Source organism: Manis pentadactyla, chromosome 15, assembly GCF_030020395.1.
Source record: "Manis pentadactyla isolate mManPen7 chromosome 15, mManPen7.hap1, whole genome shotgun sequence".
Taxonomy (NCBI): domain Eukaryota; kingdom Metazoa; phylum Chordata; class Mammalia; order Pholidota; family Manidae; genus Manis; species Manis pentadactyla.
Genome location: NC_080033.1, coordinates 59,363,585 through 59,383,559, shown reverse-complemented (window position 1 = coordinate 59,383,559; position 19,975 = coordinate 59,363,585). Strand labels below are relative to the sequence as shown.

The 19,975-nt window shown below is 39.1% G+C and overlaps 1 protein-coding gene across 5 annotated transcripts in view; it reads left to right on the top strand.

Annotated features, from left to right (window-relative positions):
• The first annotated feature begins 494 nt into the window (after nucleotides 1–494).
• The window catches only part of IST1 (IST1 factor associated with ESCRT-III), a 39,395-nt gene continuing 19,914 nt past the window's right edge, over nucleotides 495–19,975 (top strand). The window contains exon 1 of one of the 5 annotated variants that reach the window (XM_036897563.2): nucleotides 495–726. The gene's annotated coding sequence lies outside the window, so the exon portion shown is untranslated. Of the gene's footprint in view, nucleotides 727–1,228; nucleotides 1,375–19,975 lie in introns of those variants that run through there. The other 4 variants (XM_036897562.2, XM_036897555.2, XM_036897558.2 and 1 more) reach the window with 4 other exon arrangements.

The window sequence follows — 19,975 nt, the reverse complement described above, 5'->3', positions numbered from 1 at the left end:
AACAACTTGGTATGGTGATAGCTGGTACTTAGAATTATCATGTATATAAATGTTGAATCACTGTGTTGTACACCTGAAACTAATGTAATGTAATACTGTGTGTCAACTACCCTTCAATAAAAAATAATTATCTAAAAAAAAAAAAGAAAAAAAACAGCGGTGAGTTGCCAGAGAAGGGTCGAAACCTGCTCTGCCATTTCCCCCGGAGGAAAGAAAGTGAGAGTCAGGGAAAGCCAGCAGGGCGAGCGAAGTCCAGCGAAGAACGGGAGCAGATCTCAGGAAATAACTGAGGATTTGAAAGGCAGTACAAGAACTGGTTTTTCCTGTGACTGGAACAACGCGGAACAGGGCGCCAGTCGCGGAGTCAGATAACAAGCCCCGCCCTCCAGCCTCACCGCTCGCACGGTAACACCTGCGAAAGTCCGGGCGCGGCCCCCCCAGCAGGTGACTCACACAGGAGACGCGCAAACGTCAGCCACCGGACCTCAGCCGCTGGAAGAAGTCCCCGGGCGCACCCGCTCCGACGGGCGCCCCCAGGTCCACAGGACACGAGTCTCGGGAGCGGCAAGCGCGCGGCCAATGCCTGCAAAGGAGGGCGTGGCCAGCTCGACCCGCGGATTCCTCCGCCCGCGCTTGCTCTGCTGAGGCCGGGGGAGCCGCCATTTTGGATGCTGAACCTTGAAACCGAAGTTCGTCCCTGCTGTTTTTACATCTGGATTCGGCTCGGTGAGTGTGGCTTCCTTAGCGTCAAGGGTCTTTGTTTTCCTCCTCGCCGTGCGCTCGGGATTTAAAAGTCCGCAGCTCGGAGTTGAGACGACAACTGAGGTGGAAGGTGGGAAGAAAGGGAAGGATCCTGAATGGGGGTAGGGGGTCAGGCCGAAGGTCGGTCCTTAGGGGCTGCGGCGCGGGGGTCCTCCCGAGGTCGCGGGCGTCGCGGGGCCGGACCGCCCGGAGACCTGTGGTTTCGGATCCTTGAAACTGCCAAGCTTTCCTGCTGTCCTCCCTGCCCTGAGGCGTCCCTCGGGCGGAAACGCCGCGGCCTGCGCCCCGCCGCACTCCCGGGGACGCCCCTGCGCCGCCTCGGGCTCCCAGGCCTCGGGAAAGTGGGTGTCCGCAGAGTTACGAGAGTCTGGTGGCCGCTGAGGCCCGCAGCTTCCGCCCGGTGACGGCCGTCTGGGCGGGCCGGAGGAAACTGCATTTTTCTTCAGCCGAAGCAAGCGGCGGCCTCTGCCCTTCCGCGGACCTGGGGAGAGAGCGTGCGGGCAGCCCGGGCCCGCCCCTATCTTCTCCGGGGTGCTGGGGGTGAGAGCTTGAAACTCCAGCAGCACCAACTTTGACAACGATCAGGACCCTCCGGCGTCCCTTTATAATTAGGTAATTGGAAAGATAGACGCCTTTCATTTTCTGTGGTAGTAAAATTAAAAACGTCTTAACTCTTGGGGATTGTAATTTTTTTTCTATTATGCTTATGTATTATTTTTTTATCTTTTTAGTAAGAAAATTTCAAACAAAAAGTAAAGAGCATAATGAATAAACTCATCCAGTTTGAACAACTATCAGCGCTATGTTTGTTTGACTTATACCCCCCTTATGTCTCTATTTACTAATATAACCGTTGATTGATTGTATGTGTATTGTGTCGTCGTACCCCCGTCCTCTTCCCTTGGAAGCCTGGACTCCTGTACTTACAATCTAATAGTCTTCGGGAATTGTTCTTACAGGTTCCTCAGAACCACGTAGTACGTGTAACATCTCTTGTTAGAGGGTGAAAGAGTTCTGAAATGTCACTGTTAATGTTACATTTTAAGTCACCTAGTTTCTTAAATCTTATTAAAGTAGTGTTGTTGTTTTGTCGAAATTGTTTTTCATTCTCCCCCTTCCTGTGCCCGGAGCTTCTGATAATCAAGAGCTGTAGAATTCCCAACGCTAGTCTACTTAATTTAATTTAAGCTCTTATTCCTTTAAAATCAGAGTCAAATTCAATTATATGTGTAGTCTATTCTGATTTAAAAAATAAAACTAGAAAACAGTGTAGGCTAATGAAATAATTTCAAATACAGGAAAAGTAGTATTCACACAAATACTGATTTCTGCATTATTTACACGACAAATGTCAAAAGGTTGGGAAATTGATTAAAATATTACTCAGTGGCATATTAGGCAGCCAGGTAAGGTTATAAAGATTGCAACAGATGATGTTAAATGATAAAAAGATTAAGTAGTGTTGAGTCCACGATTATACCTTTGTAAAAATACACCTTAAGAAAACTTAAAAGTATATTCAATGAATTTTCTATAATGTTTTTAATTTTATTGAGAAACAAGTTTAAGATAATGGTACTTTTGTAATGCCTGCACGTTTCAGTAGTTTATACCTCCTTCCAGAAAAATCTTGATGGCCTCTGAATTCTGAAGGCTATACTTTCCTTGTGAGTTAAATACATGTGGCTACAGTGTGTGGTCCCATTTTTTTTTATAGTCTTTTGATCTGTCCTTTTTAATTGAAGTATCTTTGATATACAATCTTACATTGGTTTCTGTACAACATGGCTCAACAATTACCTATATTATTAAATCCCTCACTCCCTCTAGTGCAGTTACTATCAACACAGGAAGATGTTACAGAATCATTGGCTATATTCTCCATGCTGTATGACCATCCCCATGACCAAATTTATTATGATTGTGAATTTTGTGTCCCTATATACCCTTCATCCGCCAGCTCCCCCCACCCCCCTGCATCCCAACCTCTTCCCCCCACCGTGGTAACCACCAGTCACTTCTGTGTCTATGAGTTTACTGCTGGTTTGTCATTCTGTTTTGCTTTGTTTTTATACTCCACAAAATAAGTGAAATCATATGGTATTTGCCTTTCTCCACTTGGCTATTTCACTGAGCCTCATACTCTAATCTATGTTGTTGCAAATGACAGGATTTCTTTTATTTTTTTATGGCTGAATAACTGTTGTATGTACCACATCTTCTTTATCCGATGATCTACTGATGGACACCTAGGTTGCCCTCATATCTTGGCTATTGTAAATGATGCAACAATAAACAGGGGTGGTATATTTCTTTTGGAATCAGGGATTTTGTTTTCTTTGGGTAAATTCCTAGAAGTGGAATTACTTGGTCATATGGTATTTATTTTTAGTTTTTTGAGGAATCTCCATACTCCTTCCCACAGCAGTTGCACCAATTTACATTCCCACCAACAGTGTAGGAGCGTTCCCTTTTCTCCACATTCTCGTCAACGCTTGTTATTCCTTGTCTTTTGAATAGTGACCACTGGGATGTGAGGTAGTATCTCATTGTGGTTTTGATTTGCATTTCCCTGATGATTAGCAGTGTGGAGCATCATCTTATGTGCCTGTTGGTCATCTGTGTATCTTCTTTGGAGAAATACCTGTTCAGATCCTCTGCCTATTTTTTAATTGGGTTGTTTTTTTTTTTTTTGGTGTTGAGGTGTATGAGCTCTTTAATATATTTTGGATGTTAGCCCCTTATTGGATAAATTGTTTACATAGTCTCCCATACTGTAGGTTGCCTTTTTGTTTTGCTGATGGTGTCCTTTGCTGTACAGAAGCTTTTTGGTTTGATGCAGTCCCACTTGATCATTTTTCGTTTTGTTTCCCTTGCCTGAGGTGATGTGTCCAGGAAAAAATTGCTCATGTTAATGTTCAAGAGCTTTTTGCTTATGTTTTCTGAAGTGTTTTGTGGTTTCATGTCTTACATTCAGGTCTTTGAACAACTTGTGTTTACTTTTCTGAATAGGGTTAGACAGTAATCCAGTTTCATTCTCTTGCATGTAGCTATCCAATTTTCCCAACACCTGCTATTGAAGAGGCTGTCTTTTCCCCATTGTATATTTATGGCTCCTTTATCTCATATTAGTTGACCATATATGCATGGGATTGTATCTTGGCTTTCTATTCTGTTTGTGTGGTTCTTTATCTTACTAAATTTTTAATCTTGACTTTGGTCAGTGAGGAACTGACTACAGTTCATATTGTGGAAGTAGAGTAAACTTGGTCTTCTGTAAATGAAATGGTTTTAAGGATTGGACTCTATTACTTTGCCCTTTATACCATGTCTTCATTGCTGCAATACAGTGGTCATACCTAAATGTGTTCATATTACTTACTTTATAAGAAAGAAGTATTAAGGATAAAGTAAGCATTTCAAATACAAAAATTACCCGTATACTACAAAATACCATTCTAGCCACTTTTTGAAATCTGGCTGCTTTCCCCACCTGGTACTTTTGGAGCTACATATTTTAAAGCTGGTCCTTTCAGGGTCTAATTTGCTATTTTTCATTACTTTAAATAGAGCTTTTAGAATTAATACCCGTGGGCAGCTTCACTATATTGAGCAGCAGTTCTGAGCTGCAGCAGTCTCCCCCCCCTCCACAAATAACGTGAGGAGTGATTCAGTCATAGCTTTTACACCTTCCCTTCTTCGAAATGAAGACATCAGCTAGCTTTAAAAGGTACCTAGGCCAGAGGGATGAAAGAGGACTAGATGAGTTTGTTGTTCCAATGTTAAGGATTAGGTTAAAGTGAGGTATTGGAAAGAGCCAAGAAGGGCACATGAGGTTGCTGACCAATGTGTGACCTAACTATTTCACTCATAAAATTAGTAATTCAATATATAAACAAGATAGAATTCTGAGAAATAGTTTTGCAATCACTAGTTCATAATCCTTTTGTAGGGTTTGTGTTATACATGTTTTATAGTTGTTTTTAGGTCCCTTGTTCACATTGATTGTGAGCTCCTTGAATGGTAGGTTCAGGTACTGTTTAAATGTCTCTTGGCAGCGGCAGTGGAGGTTTAGCACAGTGCTTGACAGAATAGCACTCAACAAATGTTCAGTGAGTGATACTGAGGCATAAAGTCACCTTAACACTAACCTCTGAATCATAAAAAGAATTTTAAATTAGGTATCAGAAAATATTATGTGGTGTGTGTGTGTGTGTGTATATATATATATATATATATATGTATATGTATACACACACATATTTGTAACTGTTGACCAGAATACTTTATTAACTTTTAGGTTATTATCCCTAAAATCAATATTCTTAATCATGAAGGGTACAAAAGTTTATGGTAGTTAGCTTTGGAAGCACAGGTTCAAATTGTGAAATGGTAATTACCTTTTGTATTAGACTGGTTTTAGGTCTAATGGTTTATCTCAAATATTGGTAGTGATTTAGGACAGGTGCTTATTAAGTTACTATATTTGTGGTTTAGTGTCATTGTTAATAGTTTTTGTAGAATCGGAATCTATTTCTGAAAGATGAAAATCCTTAAACCTTAAATTAATATAATACTTTGGCAAGTTATTTTCCTTAAATACTTTGGCAAGTAATTTTCCTTAAATCTAAAACAACAAGTTATGTAAACTAGTGGAAATAAAAAAAAGGAATGTCATTTTTTGTTAAATTTCTTACTAATAAGTGAGTGCTTTGTAGAAAGCTAAGCACTGTGGGAATAACAATGCAACCCAGAAGTAGTGTTTGCCTTCAAGCAGCTATAGTGATAATAAAGAGTCGAGATCCTCCAGTGATGTCAACACAGGTTATTCAAAAAATTTAAGGAGGGAGGGAGGTATCTAGCTTACCTTAAACATTTAATTTGTAACCTAAACCAGTTAAGAGTATGTGTATCAGTTAATCTTTAGGTGATGAACCAAGACCTTTTCTTTGAGTATGGGTCTGTTGACTGGAATTTTTATCTAACAAATGTTTGTGTTGTGCTTACTGTGTACATATAATATTTAACCATGTGCCAGGCTCTCTTCTAAATTCTTTACAAATTCCTTACTGGGTGTGAGGGTTCATGTAATTGTGCTGATTTTCCTTAAATGTTGGATAGCATCTTCCTTAATTGTTAGAGAAGCCCCCCAGGCCTGGGTTTTCTTGTGGAATTTTTTAATGCTTTTTTAATTTAATTATTTGAGGTACATACAATAAAATGCACAGATCTTAGTGGACAGCTTCTTCGATTTTCATGTGTATACCGTCACGTAACTATCTGTAATGGTTCTTTGTTTTTGTAATATACGTGGGTAATTAACATTTTTATTTATTTGTATCAGTTTGGTAACTGAGTTTCTGACATTGCCCATTTGGTCTCATTGTTGAATTTATACATATAAGTTGGTCATAATGTCCCCTTTTAATGTGTAGGATTTGTAGTGCTATCGCCCTCTTTCATTCCTGATAATTTGTATTTTTCTTCTTTTGGTCAGTTTGCTATAGATTTATAAGTTTTTTTCTTTTTTATCTTTTCAAAGAACAAGCATTTGGTTTCATTGATTTTCTCTATTTTTCCTCTCTTAGTTTTGTTGGGTTTTGCCTTGTTTTTTATTGTTTCCTTCTGCTTGCTTGCTTTGGGCTAATTTCGTTTTCAGTTCCTTACAGTGGAAGCTTAGATTACTAATTTAAGACCTTCTTTTCTGATAGGCATGTAGTGTTGTAAATACTGTCATCCCACAAATTTTGATGTTGTATTTTCATTTTCATGCTGTACAAACCTTAAAAAAATTTTTCCACTTGAAACTCTCTTTGACCATGGTTGTTGTTTAATTTCCAAGTGTTTGGAGGTTTTTTTGTTATCTTTCTTACTATCAATTTGTAGTTTAATTTCATTTTGGTTAAAGAACATATTTGTGGGGGCGGAAGATGGCGGCGTGAGTAGAGCAGCGGAAATCTCCTCCCAAAACCACATATATCTATGAAAATATAACAAAGACAACCCTTCCTAGAATAAAGACCAGAGGACACAGGACAATATCCAGACCACATACGCACCTGAGAGAACCCAGCGCCTCGCGAAGGGGGTAAGATACAAGCCCCGGCCCCGCGGGAGCCGAGCGCCCCTCCCCCCAGCTCCCGGAGGGAGAAGAGCAGGCAGAGCGGGAGGGAGACGGAGCCCAGGACTGCCGAACACCCAGCCCCCGCCATCAGGGCCAGAGTGCAGGGCGCTCGATACTGGGAAAACAGGGCAGCAAGAACAGTGAGCAGGCACTGGAGGCTGGGCGACAGAGGACATAAGAAAAGTGCGCGACCATTTTTTTTTTTGCTTTTTTGCTGTTTTGTTTTGGCGAGCGCTTTTTGGAAGTCTTAAAGGGATAGGGACCCCAATACTAGGGAAACAGGGCAGCAAGAACAGTGAGTAGGCACTGGAGGCTGGGCGACAGAGGACATAAGAAAAGCGTGCGACCATTTTTTTTTTTTTTTTTTTGCTTTTTTGCTGTTTTGTTTTGGCGAGCGCTTTTTGGAAGTCTTAAAGGGATAGGGACCCCAATACTAGGGAAAGAGGGCAGCAAGAACAGTGAGCAGGCACTGGAGGCTGGGCGACAGAGGACATAAGAAAAGCGCGCGACCAATTTTTTTTTGCTTTTTTGCTGTTTTGTTTTGGCGAGCGCTTTTTGGAAGTCTTAAAGGGATAGGGACCCCAATACTAGGGAAACAGGGCAGCAAGAACAGTGAGCGGGCACTGGAGGCTGGGCGACAGAGGACATAAGAAAAGCGCGCGACCATTTTTTTTTTTTTTTTTTTTTTTTTTTGCTTTTTTGCTGTTTTGTTTTGGCGAGCACTTTTTGGAAGTCTTAAAGGGATAGGGACCCCAATACTAGGGAAACAGGGCAGAAAGACCGGTGAGCAGAGGCCTGAGGCTGGCACCGGAGAATAAAGAAAAACGAACGACCACCCCCTTTTTTTTTTTTTTTTTTTTTTTTTAATTAAAAAAATTTTTTTTTCTTATTTTTTTTTTTTTGTGGTCGTTGTTTTGTTTTGGCGGGTGCTTTTTGGAAGTCTTAAAGGGGCAGGGCGGGTCACTTAATCCAGAGGAAGGGAATCCGGGATCTCTGGGCACCCTAACCCCTGGGCTGCAGGGAGCAGGGAGGCCCCTTACGGAGATAAATAGCCTCCCAGCAGCTCCTGCTCCAACGCGACTCCACCATTTTGGAGTAGCTGCCCGAGCGAGGCCACACCCACAGCAACAGCGGAGATTAACTACATAGCAGCCAGGCAGGAAGCAGAAACCCTGTCTGCACGCAGCTGCGCAGCACAAGCCACTAGAGGTCGCTGTTCTCCCAGGAGAGGAGGGCCACAAACCAACAAGAAAGGAAGTCCTTCCAGCCGTCACTCGTCCCAGTTCTGCAGACTATTCCTATCATCATGAAAAGGCAAAGCTACAGGCAGACAAAGATCACAGAGACAACACCAGAGAAGGAGACAGACCTAACCAGTCTTCCTGACAAAGAATTCAAAATAAGAATCATAAACATGCTGACAGAGATGCAGAGAAATACGCAAGAGAAATGGGATGAAGTCCGGAAGGAGATCACAGATGCCAGAAAGGAGATCGCAGAAATGAAACAAACTCTGGAAGGGTTTATAAGCAGAATGGATAGAATGCAAGAGGCCATTGATGGAATTGAAATCAGAGAACAGGATCGCATAGAAGCTGACATAGAGAGAGACAAAAGGATCTCCAGGAATGAAACAATGTTAAGAGAACTGTGTGACCAATCCAAAAGGAACAATATCCGTATTATAGGGGTCCCAGAAGAAGAAGAGAGAGGAAAAGAGATGGAAAGTATCTTAGAAGAAATAATTGCTGAAAACTTCCCCACACTGGGGGAGGAAGTAATCGAACAGACCACGGAAATACACAGAACCCCCAACAGAAAGGATCCAAGAAGGACAACACCAAGACACATAATAATTAAAATGGCAAAGATCAAGGACAAGGAAAGAGTGTTAAAGGCAGCTAGAGAGAAAAAGGTCACCTATAAAGGGAAACCCATCAGGCTAACGTCAGATTTCTCAACAGAAACTTTACATGCCAGAAGAGAATGGCATGATATATTTAATACAATGAAACAGAAGGGCCTTGAACCAAGGATACTGTATCCAGCACGACTATCATTCAAATATGACGGTGGGATTAAACAATTCCCAGACAAAAGCTGAGGGAATTTGCTTTCCACAAACCACCACTACAGAACATCTTACAGGGACTGCTCTAGATGGGAGCACTCCTAGAAAGAGCACAGCACAAAACACCCAACATATGAAGAATCGAGGAGGAGGAACAAGAAGGGAGAGAAGAAAAGAATCTCCAGACAGTGTATATAACAGCTCAATAAGCGAGCTAAGTTAGGCAGTAAGATACTAAAGAGGCTAACCTTGAACCTTTGGTAACCACGAATTTAAAGCCTGCAATGGCAATAAGTACATATCTTTCAATAGTCACCCTAAATGTTAATGGGTTGAATGCACCAATCAAAAGACACAGAGTAACAGAATGGATAAAAAAGCAAGACCCATCTATATGCTGCTTACAAGAAACTCACCTCAAACCCAAAGACATGTACAGACTAAAAGTCAAGGGATGGAAAAACATATTTCAAGCAAACAACAGTGAGAAGAAAGCAGGGGTTGCAGTACTAATATCAGACAAAATAGACTTCAAAACAAAGAAAGTAACAAGAGATAAAGAAGGACACTACATAATGATAAAGGGCTCAGTCCAACAAGAGGATATAACCATTCTAAATATATATGCACCCAACACAGGAGCACCAGCATATGTGAAACAAATACTAACAGAACTAAAGGGGGATATAGACTGCAATGCATTCATTCTAGGAGACTTCAACACACCACTCACCCCAAAGGATAGATCCACTGGGCAGAAAATAAGTAAGGACACGGAAGCACTGAACAACACAGTAGAGCAGATGGACCTAATAGACATCTATAGAACTCTACATCCAAAAGCAGCGGGATATACATTCTTCTCAAGTGCACATGGAACATTCTCCAGAATAGACCACATACTAGGCCACAAAAAGAGCCTCAGAAAATTCCAAAAGATTGAAATCCTACCAACCAACTTTTCAGACCACAAAGGCATAAAACTAGAAATAAACTGTACAAAGAAAGCAAAGAGGCTCACAAACACATGGAGGCTTAACAACACGCTCCTAAATAATCAATGGATCAATGACCAAATCAAAATGGAGATCCAGCAATATATGGAAACAAATGACAACAACAACACTAAGCCCCAACTTCTGTGGGACGCAGCAAAAGCAGTCTTAAGAGGAAAGTATATAGCAATCCAAGCATATTTAAAAAAGGAAGAGCAATCCCAAATGAATGGTCTAATGTCACAATTATCGAAATTGGAAAAAGAAGAACAGATGAGGCCTAAGGTCAGCAGAAGGAGGGACATAATAAAGATCAGAGAAGAAATAAATAAAATTGAGAAGAATAAAACAATAGCAAAAATCAATGAAACCAAGAGCTGGTTCTTTGAGAAAATAAACAAAATAGATAAGCCTCTAGCCAGACTTATTAAGAAGAAAAGAGAGTCAACACAAATCAACAGTATCAGAAACGAGAAAGGAAAAATCACGACGGACCCCACAGAAATGCAAAGAATTATTGGAGAATACTATGAAAACCTATATGCTAACAAGCTGGGAAACCTAGGAGAAATGGACAACTTCCTAGAAAAATATAACCTTCCAAGATTGACCCAGGAAGAAACAGAAAATCTAAACAGACCAATTACCAGCAACAAAATTGAAGCGGTAATCAAAAAACTACCAAAGAACAAAACTCCCGGGCCAGATGGATTTACATCGGAATTTTATCAGACATACAGGGAAGACATAATACCCATTCTCCTTAGAGTTTTCCAAAAAATAGAGGAGGAGGGGATACTCCCAAACTCATTCTATGAAGCTAACATCACCCTAATACCAAAACCAGGCAAAGACCCCACCAAAAAAGAAAACTACAGACCAATATCCCTGATGAACGTAGATGCAAAAATACTCAACAAAATATTAGCAAACCGAATTCAAAAATACATCAAAAGGATCATACACCATGACCAAGTGGGATTCATCCCAGGGATGCAAGGATGGTACAACATTCGAAAGTCCATCAACATCATCCACCACATCAACAAAAAGAAAGACAAAAACCACATGATCATCTCCATAGATGCTGAAAAAGCATTTGACAAAGTTCAACATCCATTCATGTTAAAAACTCTCAGCAAAATGGGAATAGAGGGCAAGTACCTCAACATAATAAAGGCCATCTATGATAAACCCACAGCCAACATTATATTGAACAGCGAGAAGCTGAAAGCATTTCCTCTGAGATCGGGAACTAGACAGGGATGCCCACTCTCTCCACTGTTATTTAACATAGTACTGGAGGTCCTAGCCACGGCAATCAGACAAAATAAAGAAATACAAGGAATCCAGATTGGTAAAGAAGAAGTTAAACTGTCACTATTTGCAGATGACATGATACTGTACATAAAAAACCCTAAAGACTCCACCCCAAAACTACTAGAACTGATATCGGAATACAGCAAAGTTGCAGGATACAAAATCAACACACAGAAATCTGTGGCTTTCCTGTATACTAACAATGAACCAACAGAAAGAGAAATCAGGAAAACAACTCCATTCACAATTGCATCCAAAAAAATAAAATACCTAGGAATAAACCTAACCAAAGAAGTGAAAGACTTATACTCTGAAAACTACAAGTCACTCTTAAGAGAAATTAAAGGGGACACTAACAGATGGAAACTCATGCCATGCTCGTGGCTAGGAAGAATTAATATAGTCAAAATGGCCATCCTGCCCAAAGCAATATACAGATTTGATGCAATCCCTATGAAACTACCAGCAACATTCTTCAATGAACTGGAACAAATAATTCAAAAATTCATATGGAAACACAAAAGACCCCGAATAGCCAAAGCAATCCTGAGAAAGAAGAATAAAGTAGGGGGGATCTCACTCCCCAACTTCAAGCTCTACTATAAAGCCATAGTAATCAAGACAATTTGGTACTGGCACAAGAGCAGAGCCACAGACCAATGGAACAGACTAGAGAATCCAGACATTAACCCAGACATATATGGTCAATTAATATTTGATAAAGGAGCCATGGACATACAATGGCGAAATGACAGCCTCTTCAACAGGTGGTGCTGGCAAAACTGGACAGCTACATGTAGGAGAATGAAACTGGACCATTGTCTAACCCCATATACAAAAGTAAACTCAAAATGGATCAAAGACCTGAATGTAAGTCACGAAACCATTAAACTCTTGGAAGAAAACATAGGCACAAACCTTTTAGACATAAACATGAGTGACCTCTTCTTGAACATATCTCCCCGGGCAAGGAAAACAACAGCAAAAATGAGTAAGTGGGACTATATTAAGCTGAAAAGCTTCTGTACAGCAAAAGACACCATCAATAGAACAAGAAGGATCCCTACAGTATGGGAGAATATATTTGAAAATGACACATCCGATAAAGGCTTGACGTCCAGAATATATAAGGAGCTCACACGCCTCAACAAACAAAAAACAAATAACCCAATTAAAAAATGGGCAGAGGAACTGAACACACAGTTCTCCAAAAAAGAAATACAGATGGCCAACAGACAAGATGCTCCACATCGCTAATTATCAGAGAAATGCAAATTAAAACTACAATGAGGTATCACCTCACACCAGTAAGGATGGCTGCCATCCAAAAGACAAACAACAACAAATGTTGGCGAGGCTGTGGAGAAAGGGGAACCCTCCTACACTGCTGGTGGGAATGTAAGTTAGTTCAACCATTGTGGAAAGCAGTATGGAGGTACATCAAAATGCTCAAAACAGACTTACCATTTGACCCAGGAATTGCACTCCTAGGAATTTACCCTAAGAACGCAGCAATCAAGTTTGAGAAAGACAGATGCACCCCTATGTTTATTGCAGCACTATTTACAATAGCCAAGAATTGGAAGCAACCTAAATGTCCATCAATAGATGAATGGATAAAGAAGATGTGGTACATATACACAATGGAATACTACTCAGCCATAACAAAAGGGCAAATCCAATCATTTGCAGCAACATGGATGGAGCTGGAGGGTATTATGCTCAGTGAAACAAGCCAAGCGGAGAAAGAGAAATACCAAATGATTTCACTTATCTGTGGAATATAAGAACAAAGGAAAAACTGAAGGAACAAAACAGCAGCAGAATCACAGAACTCAAGAATGGACTAACAGGTACCAAAGGGAAAGGGACTGGGGAGGATGGGTGGGTAGGGAGGGATAAGATGGGGAGAAGTAGGGGGGTATTAAGATTAACATGCAAGGGGGGGTAGGAGAAAAGGGAGGGCTGTACAACACAGAGAAGGCAAGTAGTGATTCTACAACATTTTGCTATGCTGATGGACAATGACTGTAAAGGGGTTTATAGGGGAGACCTGGTATAGGGGAGAGCCTAGTAAGCATAATATTCGTCATGTAAGTGTAGATTAGTGATACCAAAAACAAAGAAAAAAAAAAAAGTGCAGTTCCTGTGTGGTAACCTCCAACGAGTTCTACACAAGGGTATAAAGGGCATATAAAAGTGTAGGCAAAGGGTCTGTTTGTGTTTATACAGAGGATCAAAGCCTAATTGGGCTACCCCAAAAATGAACTAAGATACGATATGAAAAAGAACTTCCAACATCAGCACTCTCTGGAAGACTCATGCCAGAAGATGATCATCAAAAAACCCCAACAAAGATCCACGCACTGCTACAGCTGTAGATGCACTCATCCCACCCATTCCTCGACTTGCCATGGGAATGAGGAAGGAGATATCTAAGCTGGCCTGTGCATACAGTAAAACAACAAATTTGACTGGATCTATACTGTTGGAACTCAACCAAGAATTTGGAGAAGTGCAAATTGTAGCGCTCCAAAATCTTACAACTACAGACTATTTACTGTTAAAAGAACATATGGCATGTGAACAGTCCCCAGGAATGGGTTGTTTTAATTTGTCTGATTTCTCTCAGACTGTTCAAGTTCAGTTGGACAATATCCACCATGTCATAGATAAGTTTTCACAAATGCCTAAGGTGCCTAACTGGTTTTCTTGGTTTCACTGGAGATGGCTGGTAATTACAGATATGCTTTGGTTATGTAACTATACTCCTATTATGTTAATGTGTGTGCACAATTTAAGTAGTAGCTTAAAACCTATCATGCTGAAGTTACTCTACAAGAAGATATGCCAAAGAAATAATCAATCTTCCCATGTTTTCTTCCGCCTGCTACTTCTACAGCTTTTCTTCTTCCTTCTTAATTACAACTCTTAAATAGAATTCGTGCCTCGTATCAAATTTATCGAGTATCATAATTCTTCCAAGTGGTAAAGATACCTCAAGACAAATGCTGGGCATAGAAGCCACAGGGCATAAATATGCAAAGATGTAAAAAGCTAACCTTTTCAAACAATAAGGCTTCTCTCTCACTTACCAACTTCACATTTCCCTGTATGGCCCCGGAAGATGACTGGTTAGCCAGAGACGGGTAAGATTCCTCAAGGGAGGAACAACCTAAGACAGGCACAGTCGCAGGGGGGCCATCAGGTGAGAAATTGGGGATCAACAGAGGTGAGGCTTAGAACCTCACCCCCCCGTTCTGAGAGAAATCTTCTGCATACGTGGATGTTTTATTGCCCTGGTCTAGCTTGGATTAACACATAGTCTACAGGCACACACCTGATCATCTACATTTGCTCTCTTACAACACTAAACTATGTTTTCTACCTTTATCTTGTATCTACCTACCACTTCAGCATTTTATTAAAAATAATAATAATAAAGTGAGAAATGTAGTATCCACACATAAATCAAGTATAAAAACCAAATGAGTATTCATATTTGAACTGACTGTTTAGAGTTCATAATGCATGAGCAAAACTGAAAGTTTCTGTGATGACTGCCCTTGTACTGTTCACTATGTAACTTATTCATTATGTAAGAATTTGTTCTCCATGTAAGAACTTGTTTGTTATGCCTCAGAAGATTGGATACTGACGAAAATTAGGCTTGGGGTGGATTAATGATTGTGCATTGAGCATTGACTCCCCTATACAGAATTTTATTGTTGTTAACAACCATTTGATCAATAAATATGAGAGATGCCCTCACACACACACAAAAAAAGTACACACTTCCCATGGTAAAATAAATAAGTAACCGGGATGTAATGTATAGCATAAGGAATATAGTCAAGATAATGTAACAGCTTGGTAGGGTGATAGCTGGAACCTCGAATTATGTATATAAATGTTCTACCACTGTGTTGTACACTTGAAACTAATGTAATGTAATACTGTGCGTCAACTACCCTTCAATAAAGAAATAATTATTAAAAAAAAAAAAAAAAAAGAAATATTCAAAGGAAAAAAAAAAAAACATATTTGTGTGACTTCAATTCTGTTTAATTTGTTAAAGTTTGTTTCCTAACCCAATGGTCTCCATTCATGTGTGTTCCATGTGCATTGTTGTGTTGGGTGGAGTTGTTTATAAATGTCACAGATACAATCTGTTGGTGGTGATGTTCAGGTCTATATCCTTGCTGATATTCTGTCTACTAATTTGATCAATTATTGAGGGAATAATTACTCTCTGTAATTAGGGATTTGTCTGTTTCTCCTTTTCTGACCTTTCTTCGTGCATTTTGAAGCTTTATTGTTTGCTGCATTCAGTATTAGGATTGTACATTTTCTTGTTGAATTCACCCTTTAATCATATAATACCCTTTGTACCCTGGATTTTCCCTACTCTGGTCTATTTTATCTAACATTAATATAGTCCCTCTGACTATTTTTTTAAATTGAGGTATAATTGACATATAACATTAGTTTCAGGTGTACATTAAAATGATTTGATTTTTGTATATATTGTGAAATGATCACCACAGTAAGTCTAGCTAACACCCAGTTAAAGTTTCCTTTTTTAATCTGTGATGAGAACTCCTTAAGCTCTCGGCAACTTTCAATTATGCAATACAATATTATTAATTATAGTCGCTGTGCTCTACATTACATCCCCATGATTTATTTTATAACTGGAAGTTTATACCAAAATGAGTAGGGGGAGGTGGTCAAAGGAGTGCAAACTTTTTTCCTTCGGTTACCATTTGCATGATGTATTTTTTTTTGTTCTTTTTCTTTTACCTATTATATTGAAACATCAGACCTTTAACTCTGTCCATTTATCCAATTAGATTGTGGTTATCTTATGTGTTGCATCTACATACATTGACAGACACAGTATTCCTAGTTTTGCTTTTAACTGTAAAACGATTTAAGAGACTCTAGAACCATCTGTTATATTTCCCCAGATATTTGCCATTTCTGTAATGTAAGCTCTAGATATTTGCCATTTCTTCCTTTATTTTAGTTTTCCAAGTTTCCTTCTGTTAACAGTTCTTCTGGAAAACTTTAGGGCAGGTCTGTTTGTGACAGATTTTTTTACTAGTTTTCCTTCATCTGAGAATAGTTTTATTTCATCTTGATTTCTGAAGGATATTTTCACTAGATATTGAATTCTGGGCTGACAGTCCTTTTCTTTCAGCACTTTAGAAATGTCATTACATTTCTTTTTGGCTTCCAGGGTTTTTTATGTGAAATCCATAGTCATTCAAATAGGTCATCTATATGTAATGCATTGTTTGTGGAGTTCACTGAGCTTTTTCCAGTCTATACATATTTTGTTAAGTTTGGGAAGTTTTCTGCCAAAATTTTTTCAATTGTTTTTGGTATCACCCGGTTTCTTCCATCCTTCTGGGACTCTACAAATGTTAGACCCTTTGCTATTGTCCTATAGATCTCTGAAGCTTAGTTCACTTTTTCAATGATTTTTATGTCTGCTTTTCAGATTGGATACTTTATTGATTTATCTTTTTTCTACATTTTTTTATTAAGGTATCATTGATATACAATCTTAGGAAGGTTTCACATGAGCAACATTGTATATTGATTTATCTTAAAGTGCACTGGCTCTTTATCATTTCCATTCTGTTATCAAGCTCATATAGTGAGTTTCTTACTTTGGTTATTGACATTTTTCAGTTCTAAAGTTTGTTTCCTCTTGGCATGTTTTATTCTGAAACTTTCTATTCATTTCTTTCTATTCTGTTTCTTTTCTGAGACTCTTGTAGCATTTTATAGTAGCTGCGTTAAAGTCTTTATCAGTTAATTCCAACATCTGTGTAATCTCACCATTGCTGTGTTGTCTTCTCCCATGTGAGCTGACTTTCCTGTTTTGGTATATTTCATCCACTTTGTCCACACCAGGATCGCCTTTCCAATTCCTCAAGCCAGGACTAGAGAATTTCTCTTGATGCCCTTCCTTTCCATGCCAATGTTCATTTCTGGGTTTCAGGCTGCCTTGCATTTTAGACTAGGGAATATCTGATGGGGAAAAAAGTAAAAAACTCATTGCTTCTTTATTGGTACTTCGAATTCTGGTCTCCATCTATCTGCTCTTACTTACTTTTCAGAGTCCTTAGATAGCTGCTCCATACTTAGGCAGGTTTTATGGCTGCATTCAGTGGGAGAGATACTGAACCTGGAACCCTGTTCCTTAGTTTTTTGCTTCTGTTTTTAAGGACTACCCATGTTCCTCAAAGTAAAGCTAGTTCATTTAATTCTGCCTGCTGCATAGTATTCTGTCACATGCTTCTGTCACATTTTATCTGTGTTTTTGTACACTTAGCATCCTTCTACCTTCTTATTACCACAGAACCCTTATACATGTGTCTTGATGGTCCTCTGTACAAATTTCTTCAGGGATGTATATCCAGGATTGGGGTTGGTACATATGTATATTTACTTTATGCATTAAGACACTAATCCTTTTAGAATTCCAATAGACTGACAATAAATACTATTCCTAAAGGAAGGAACTCCTGTCACATGCTACAACATGGGCCGTTAGATTATACTAATGTTCTATTGTGTGTGTGTGTGTGTGTATAAATATATAATATATATGTGTATACACACCACATTTTGTTTACTAATCTGTCAGTGCACATTAAGGTTGCTTCTACCTCTTGACGATAGTTAATAATACTGCTATGATCATGGGTGTGGAAATATCTCTTTAAGATCCTGCTTTTAGCTCATTTGGATATATACCCAGGACTGGGATTTGGTGGATCATAATGGTAGTTGTATTTTTAATTTTTTAAGGAGCCCCCATACTGCTTTCCATATGGGATACATTATTTTACAATCCTACCAACAGTGCACAAAGGCTCCAGTTTTTGCACAATGTTGCCAACACTTGTTATTTTCTTTTTTTTTTTTAATAGTAGCCATCCTAATGGGTGAGGTGATAGCTCATTGTGTTTTGACTTGAATTTCTCTAATAATTAGTGATATTGAGCATATTTTCATATGCTTTTTGGTCATTTGCATATCATTGGAAATTTTTCAACATCTACTCCCCATTTTAAAATTGGTTGTTTTTTTTATTGTTGAGTTGTAGAAGTTCTTTATATATTCTGGATGTTTTAGTTCTTTTTTGGATCTGAAACTTCATGTGTGTGATAGGAGGAAGACTTGTTTTTTAACCTACATGACCTTGTACAGTTTCTGGTATGTAGTAAAGTGCTTAGTAAATACTAGTTGAGTAAAAGAGTGAATAAAGTGAATTGCTGTGTTTTTCCGGGAAAACAATGATTTTTTTAAAAATGAGATTTCTGAGAGATGTCTTGAAGTTTAATCTCAATGACCTATGTCTTTTTGCTATTCCATATAATTCTGTACAGTTGGATATCTAGTATCCTGCAGAATCTTAGGGTTGCAAGGGACTCTTAATTAGAGATTATATTGTAAAAACTTGAATTATGTTCACTATTCTGTTTTTGTGGAAAGGACATATAACAGTTTTTTAATTTTTTTTAAGTGTCGTTGATACACAATCTTATGAGGGTTTCACATAAACAACACTGTGGTTTCAACATTCACTGATATTATCAAGTCCTCTCCCCCTCTGTTGTAGTAAGATGATATAGTCATTACTTGTCTTCTCTGTACTGTACACTTTTTTTTTTTTTAAGACTATTTAGCTTCAATTTTCTAGTCTGGTTAGCTGAAGTCTTTACTACAATATAAATCTGGGGTTGCTTTGATAGATCTAGGTTCTGGCTTTTTGGGTCTTGTGTAAATAGCCTTTGTATTGGATATGTTCTATTTTCTTCTCTAGAGCCACATATGTATCTCCTTTTCCCTCTGATATATGTTCCTGGAGGCTTACCATGTGCACTGTGTCTTTGGGTCCCTTTCCTTTCTGGATTCCATCTGCGGTGGGAGGTACAAGCAGGAGACCAGAGGGCACGAGGAATGAAGGCTAGGTATTTAGTCTCCTGTCCTGGAGCCCTCTCCAGCTTCCAGTTCCTCAGGTTGCCTCTTCAGCCTAGGTGTGTGAATGGTTCTGGGGCAGTACACTATCCTTTCTTGGCTTCTCTGAACCTTAAACCCACACCCTTGTTAAATATTAAATTCTCTCAAATTGCCCAGATTGTGGATGCCATCTTTTGCTAGCTGGAACCCTGATAGAGTCCCTGAAAGGGCTCTAAGATTTTACTTATTTTATAGATTTGAATATATGCTGTTACTGAATCATAAGATTAGTAATTTGGGCTTATTTTTAATTGCCTTCTACAGTAGGCTTACAGTAGGCTTTGGGGGGAGTTTCTCTCCCCCAAACATCCCTAGTCATAAGATTAACAGTGAAATATAGACCACTTCACAACAGTTCAGTATTTTCAACTTTCTTTACAGAGTTGGATTTCTGTTACAGCATAAAACATTTATTAAGCTTTTCTTTCAGAGAATTTTAACACTTTTCTTTTTCAGAATTCCTATTCTTGTGACTGTTGGGGTCTTTTGTTTTTTTCCAGGCAATTTTAGTATTTTCCCAGACTAGCATTTGTGGCTGCTGAACCATCTTAGGCAAATACGTGAAATAGATAATGATGCTTTCACCCACCAGAGTTACTTTATGTTGTTGCTAAAGCCACTCCTTTGTTACCTGTGTCCTCCATTTACACTTTGTGTCTTTCA